This window comes from Schistocerca nitens, chromosome 3, assembly GCF_023898315.1.
Source record: "Schistocerca nitens isolate TAMUIC-IGC-003100 chromosome 3, iqSchNite1.1, whole genome shotgun sequence".
Lineage (NCBI taxonomy): Eukaryota > Metazoa > Arthropoda > Insecta > Orthoptera > Acrididae > Schistocerca > Schistocerca nitens.
The window spans coordinates 877169684-877177309 of record NC_064616.1 but is presented as its reverse complement, the minus strand read 5'-3'; the positions used below and the strand labels follow the sequence as shown (position 1 = coordinate 877177309).

Here is a 7626-nt window from a genome sequence, read left to right as displayed (position 1 = left end):
TAGACCGGAGACGACTGGTTAGTTTTTTTTTTTTTTTTTTTTTTTTTTTTTTTTTTTTTTATCTGAAGAACTGGCTAGCCAAGAAACCACCACTCACGATGGCCATAAGCCTCGACTTCCGGTCGCCCGAAGCCCTCATGACCACTCCTGCCGCTGACCGTGGCACGATGCGACGTGACGTGTACTAACTGAACTTCCACGCCTGTAACAGACCCTTCAGTTTAAAAAATTCCAAACGGGGAAGTTGTTTCTTCAATACGACTCGAATTTCCCACGCGAGATGTAGATTCCTCCCGTTTATATGAGTTATTTTCGAAGATAGAAGAAATAATCGTATTTTGGTTTCTATATAGCTGAAGTATCGTTACTTGTTGTATTACACTTGGTCATACGCTATACTTCCTCTACGTATTCTCTCATCATGTAGAAGAATCTGTTCTTGTCAGCTTAATATCTGCCACATCCTGCTTCACAGGACTAAAATATTAAACTCGTTTTTGGCTCTTGACTGAGTGCTAAGATCATTCTATCTCTTTCACAGGACGCCTCCACACATTCAAACTCTCTTAAAGTAAGCAAATGCCTCATCACATACGAAGTCTCTCAAGGAAGCAGCACAGAGAAGTTGTAAATATCAGGTTAATACTACACATCACTTTATAAATTCGATAATATATCTGATTTTAATACGAGGGTCATCCCTTGTAGTTGGGAGATTGAAATTCCGTTAAAAGACCTCGACGCCACGGAAAAACGTCTGATTACCGCTCCAACACTTGAATCATATCTGTGGTACTCTCGTCTTCACTTCCACCTGCCCGACGACCCGTCATTAATATCAGTTTAATAGGCTAATTAATTAAATTGATCGTGAGAGTCTCTGTGTATGGTGAGTAACCTTTTTACTGCAGTTGTATTACACCACTCCTTCACTACATTGCGAGTATCATATACTAGATTTCGAATGTAGATAGGTGACTGTGTAGTACGTCGTTTCATAGTTAATTCCTCGAAATATACACCAGACTATAACTGACAACGTCCTATTTCGATGCAGTTAGTTATCTGAATCTTTCTAGAACTTTTATGACAGAGCAGTATTTACGATTACAATTGGCTATCTTTTCCTACGAGGATGGAAGTGACAGAGTACTCTCGCATTCACAGTGCAAAATTGGAGATCAACACATCTTCAACACCGTCGACGATATAATTTACAAGTTACTAGAAGTAGGAGGGTACTATACTCGCTAAATTCTATGTGTCATGAAGGAACAGAACCAGCTGAGTCCGTAAGTTGTTCAGCGAAGATTGCTCCGCACCAGTCTCACTGACAGCACCCATCCAAGTCCACAAGATCTATTCAGATGCGTGCATGTCGAGGAGTCCAACACGCCTTATTAGTGTATAGTAGATACCAGGGTGTTGTGGTGACGTAAGAGACAGTTAAGAAGAAACGCGGGGCTTAAGCATGATGGAGCTCCAGACGGACGCAGTTTGAAGCATTTTATGTAAATCGACAGTGCTATCAATTCTGAAGTACTGTTCTAGTATCTGATGTCAGTTAACATTTGTTTGAAACATTTTACGTAAATGTTTGTGTTTGGCATCCTTATCAAGAAGATATTGGAAATAGAGATACGACGATTGAACATAAACATGCTATAATGAAAGAGGATGCATTCCAGAGACGGGGTGTCAAGGCCAAACGGCCATATTATCCCGCACATGAACAGTACAACATAACATCGAACCCTGACTTCGTGCAAGAGGAAGGTTACCAGTGGCGATGGTGAACTGCAGTAAGACTAACAGTTATTTCCTCGTAAAGTGTCGTTGTTTCTTCGCAAGCATTTTCAGCTGCTGACGCTCATGTTACAGAACTGCTGTGAACATATCATATTTTCCTAACCGTAATTCGGCTTGTAGACTGGCAATGGCAAGGAAATTGTTTGTGAAGAAGAGAAATTTGTTAACGACGAGTATAGATTTAAGTGTCAGGAAGTCGTTTCTGAAAGTATTTGTATGGAGTGTAGCCATGTATGGATGTGAAACATGGACGATAACTAGTTTGGACAAGAAGAGAATAGAAGCTTTCGAAATGTGGTGCTACAGAAGAATGCTGAAGGTAAGGTGGGTAGATCACATAACTAATGAGGAGGTATTGAATAGGATTGGGGAGAAGAGAAGTTTGTGGCACAACTTGACTAGAAGAAGGGATCGGTTGGTAGGACATGTTTTGAGGCATCAAAGGATCACAAATTTAGCATTGGAGGGCAGCGTGGAGGATAAAAATCGTAGAGGAAGACCAAGAGATGAATACACTAAGCAGATTCAGAAGGATGTAGGTTGCAGTAGGTACTGGGAGATGAAGAAGCTTGCACAGGATAGAGTAGCATGGAGAGCTGCATCAAACCAGTCTCAGGACTGAAGACCACAATAACAACAAATTCGGCTTGAACTTCATAAAAAGTAGACGTCATATACCTTCCGAAAACCTAGGAAGTGTTAGTGTTACAAAGAATCGATGTGTTCTATGGTGTGTAATGTAGTTTATCACCTTACAGTTTGTCCCCATAGTTTATCGGAGAGAAACGTGCATGGAGAATGTACATCATGCGCTGCAAATATATTTCTTACATTGGAAAATTGACAGCGCTGCATTCCACATGGTTAATAGGTCGAAAAACAGCACAGCTCTAGCAGTATAGCGTGTTTGAGTGCTGAACCATGTAGCCCATGGGATATGCTTATGTTCCACGATCATATCTCTATTTCCGACATCTTCTTGATAAAGTCTCCAAATACTGGACAAATACCTCAGAATTGTAAGCACAAGTTATTTACGTAAAATGTTTGAAAATTCTCTCCAAGTCACTGATAGACGTTTGCGAAATACTGCAAATCCTTTGTGTACATTTGGTTGGCAGTTATTTCTTTTAAGGAGTTAGCGTAGCATGGTGTGTAATTTCACATGTCGGACACCGCTGCATTCCATTTGTCTCTTTCGTTATGAGATGCATTTTCCATTGCTGACGATCATTTAATAGGACTTACGCGAACATAGCACAATTTCCGAACCTTGATCGAATGAGAGCACTGGGAGCCATATATCCCTGGGAAGCTATATCGTCCATGTATCACAGAGGATCTATGTTTTTCTTTGATTTAGAAGGAAGTAGTATTGTCATCTTATAGTATGTCACCGTATTGAGTGGAACAGAAAACTTGCAGGATGGATGTAAGTCAGATCTTGGACATATTTGTTCAACATTAGATTATTAACAGCGTTGCACTCCGCATGCTTAATATTTTGGAAACTACATGGTTTTAACATTATAGCGTGTTGAAGTGCAGAACTTTGTATCGTTAGGAATGAGTCAGTTTATCTTCTACGTTGATTTGTTTCTTGCCAATACCTTCTTCGTACTGATCTCAGAAACTAGACCAATACAGGGTTATTACAAATGACTGAAGCGATTTCACAGCTCTACAATAACTTTATTATTTGAGATATTTTCACAATGTTTTGCACACACATACAAAAACTCAAAAAGTTTTTTTTAGGCATTCACAAATGTTCGATATCAAGCCGATAATCAAGTTCCTCCCACACTCGGCGCAGCATGTCCCCATCAATGAGTTCGAAAGCATCGTTGATGCGAGCTCGCAGTTCTGGCAGGTTTCTTGGTAGAGGAGGTTTAAACACTGAATCTTTCACATAACCCCACAGAAAGAAATCGCATGGGGTTAAGTCGGGAGAGCGTGGAGGCCATGACATGAATTGCTGATCATGATCTCCACCACGACCGATCCATCGGTTTTCCAATCTCCTGTTTAATGCCGAACATCATGATAGAAGTGCGGTGGAGCACCATCCTGTTGAAAGATGAAGTCGGCGCTGTCGATCTCCAGTTGTGGCATGAGCCAATTTTCCAGCATGTCCAGATACACGTGTCCTGTAACGTTTTTTTCGCAGAAGAAAAAGGGGCCGTAAACTTTACACCGTGAGATTGCACAAAACACGTTAACTTTTGGTGAATTGCGAATTTGCTGCACGAATGCGTGAGGATTCTCTACCGCCCAGATTCGCACATTGTGTCTGTTCACTTCTCCATTAAGAAAAAATGTTGCTTCATCACTGAAAACAAGTTTCGCACTGAACGCATCCTCTTCCATGAGCTGTTGCAACCGCGCCGAAAATTCAAAGCGTTTGACTTTGTCATCGGGTGTCAGGGCTTGTAGCAATTGTAAACGGTAAGGCTTCTGCTTTAGCCTTTTCCGTAAGATTTTCCAAACCGTCGGCTGTGGTACGTTTAGCTCCCTGCTTGCTTTATTCGTCGACTTCCGAGGGCTACGCGTGAAACTTGCCCTCACGCGTTCAACCGTTTCTTCGCTCACTGCAGGCCGACCCGTTGATTTCCCCTTACAGAGGCATCCAGAAGCTTTAAACTGCGCATACCATCGCCGAATGGAGTTAGCAGTTGGTGGATCTTTGTTGAACTTCGTCCTGAAGTGTCGTGGCACTGTTATGACTGACTGATGTGAGTGCATTTCAAGCACGACATACGCTTTCTCGGCTCCTGTCGCCATTTTGTCTCACTGCGCTCTCGAGCGCTCTAGCGGCAGAAACCTGAAGTGCGGCTTTAGCCGAACAAAACTTTATGAGTTTTTCTACGTATCTTTAGTGTGTCGTGACCATATGTCAATGAATGGAGCTACAGTGAATTTATGAAATCGCTTCAATCATTTGTAATAGCCCTGTACTTCGGAGCTGATAGTTCAGTTGATTTACGTAAAGTGCTTCAAACTCTGTTCGTCTGGAGCACCATCATACTTAAACCCCACGTTTCTTCTTGATCATCTGTTATATCACCACAGCTCTCTCATATTTACTATCCTCCAATACCCGGTGCTAACTCATCGTCATGCACGCATCTGGAGAGATCTTGTGCACCTGGATAGGTGCTGTCAGTAAGACTGGTAAGGAACAGTCTTTGCTGAACAGCACTTACGGGACCAGCTCGCTCTGTTCCTTCAATACGTGGAATGTACCAGGTATAGTACCCTCCTACTTCTGGTCAATTGCAAATTAAATCGGCGAAAGTGTTGCAGGGAGAGTTGGTGAGAGACAATGCAGGGAGATGTTTTAATCTCCAACTTTGTCCTATGAATGCAAGAAGACTCTATGACGCCCATCCACATAAGGAAAGATGGCCAACTGGAATTGTAGGTTCTGCATTATTATCAAAGTTCTAGAAATATGCAGATAACCTACCTGAATCAGTAGAGGCCGCTGTCTAGCATAGTTTGGTGTATATGTCCAGGAATTAATCATGAATGGACGAATTTCACAGTCATCTATCTATATTCGCAATCTAGTATTTGGTACCCACAAAGTAGTGGAGGGCTGGTGTAGCGATGATGGAGAAATTGGGAAGCATGCTGCCGTGTCACTGTTTGACGTTTAAATTACGGAAAATCTGATCATATTGCTTAATTTGATCGCAGTATAACTATGGTGCCTATTACAGTACATCACCGCACATCTATGGTGCTTATGTATCCCATCCGTCCACTGGTGCGTTGTTGATTAGCACATAATGACTGACGGACATCACTTGTTTGAGATGGAGAGTCTTGGTGGGAGTAACACGTTCCGGCGATGGCCACCACTGAAACAGTGATCACCTACATGATTGCAGTATTAGGAATCAGTGCTCTTGGTCTTCTTGAAATGGAACACTGTGAGGTCTGCTACCCCTTCGTTGTGGAAGATAAAATTAAATGTAGAGTTCATCACCTTCAAATAGCTGTTTGGAAACGCTACACAATACCTCAAACACGGAGATATCTGCTACCTCTTCATTGTTGAAGATGAGATTAAATGTGAAGGTCGTCACCTTCGGACAGCTGTTTGGAAACCTTCCATCATACCGCAAACTCTTCTAGTTTCCGTACGTTGCGATGATTTGCACATTTTTGTCAATAAGAAACACAGCCTCTGTTTCTTATTTCAAACCATCCTCTCTGTTGTGAGAGCAGTGTAGTTTACACCATGTGATGTCCAGCTTTCTGCGAGAGCTAATGTATGGGAACGTGTTTATGTCCGTTCAGTCAAGGTAGAAAAACAAAATGTGAAATGTGTGGCTGTGTACACAGTTATGGTCATATACTCCTTCTATGTGTTACAGCAAAAAAAGTATCAAATGATATGGTCTTTCTTTAGAACAGGCGACATTACTGTACACAGGTTCGTGGAAGCAAATTCGATCATTGGTTGCCTGCTCCAGTGCACCAATATGTACATATGTAATTTTGGTAAATGTTAACACGCAGACATTGTTTCCCGATATATCGGAAGAGAGAGACGCCGTGAAATGCTGATGTGTTCTCTACCAGGTGACGTCAGCGATGTTCGTAGTTGTGCTGCGTTGGATATTACAAAACTAACGTGGAGAGAGAGAGAGAGAGAGAGAGAGAGAGAGAGAGAGAGAGAGAGAGAGAGGAAGGGAGAGAGTGTGTGACACTGTGCTGTCAACGAAGACTCAGACACCATTTCACTGTCGTATTTCTGGCGTGGTAATCATACGAATAAGATAAAGGAGATCAGGGCATGTACAGGGTGATATTTCTCGACCATCATTGAATGTCAATGAATTCTAGGTGCTATGATTCTGAGTATCTTTGTGCAGTTCACGTATACTCTGAGTTGTGTTGAATTTTCTCCTGTGCGTTAGTGTACTCATTGTAAGAGCTCTCGACCTGTCAGCCTTTTGACTAAAGGAACAGTGTTGTCGGAACATGATGGGATTTCCTGAGAAGTAGCAGGGATCTCAAAATTGACGGGGGACATCACTTCCTCTTAGAAATCAGGTGGATTCCAATGCTGTATATCGAATACTGGAAGATTCGTGAGAATACGGCAGGTAAATGATACTCTGACGAAAGGGGAGTGAGAGGTGAGCTCTATACCATTTCTTCTAAGTATTGCGGGCAAACATATTACAACCTCTTACAAACGTCTCGCAAAGTGACTGCAATGAGAACATTAGGGGCTAGTATGGAGGTTTCTACAGAGGGACAATCTGCAGCAGACGTTCCGTCTTTCGTTCTTCTCGATAAACAAGTGCCAACATTCATCCGTGAATTTTGTGTGCCTATAAATGGATGGACTGGCATCTTAAAAGGTAGGTACATCTGTATGCCTTCTTCTCAAGCCATCGTGCGGTGTGTGGCGGAGTGTACCCTGTACCACTATTGGTCATTCCATTTCCAATACCACTCGCAAACAAAGCGAGGGAACAAGACTTCCTATATGCCTCCCTATGAGTGCTAATTTCTCGTATCTTATCTTCGTGGTACTTATGCAGAATATACATTGTCAGCAGTAGAGTCCTTCTGAGGTCAGCTTCAAATGATGGTTCTCAATAGTGTTCTTTGTAAAGAAGATTATCTTCTCTCCAGGGGCTCCTATTTGAGTTCTCGAAGCATCCACCCACTAATTTGGCGGGAGCCAGTAGAAACGCTTCTACAGGGCTTAATTCTCAGGGACTCGTAGCGTTGCAGACTCATACAAGTTAGTGACATGGAGGCCAGTAGACAGGTATTTTGTTATAGCTCACT

The 7626-nt window shown here is 42.3% G+C and overlaps 1 pseudogene; it reads left to right on the top strand.

Annotated features, from left to right (window-relative positions):
• The first annotated feature begins 395 nt into the window (after nt 1-395).
• On the top strand, nt 396-566 carry LOC126250442 (U2 spliceosomal RNA; annotated as a pseudogene).
• The last annotated feature ends 7060 nt before the right edge of the window (nt 567-7626 follow it).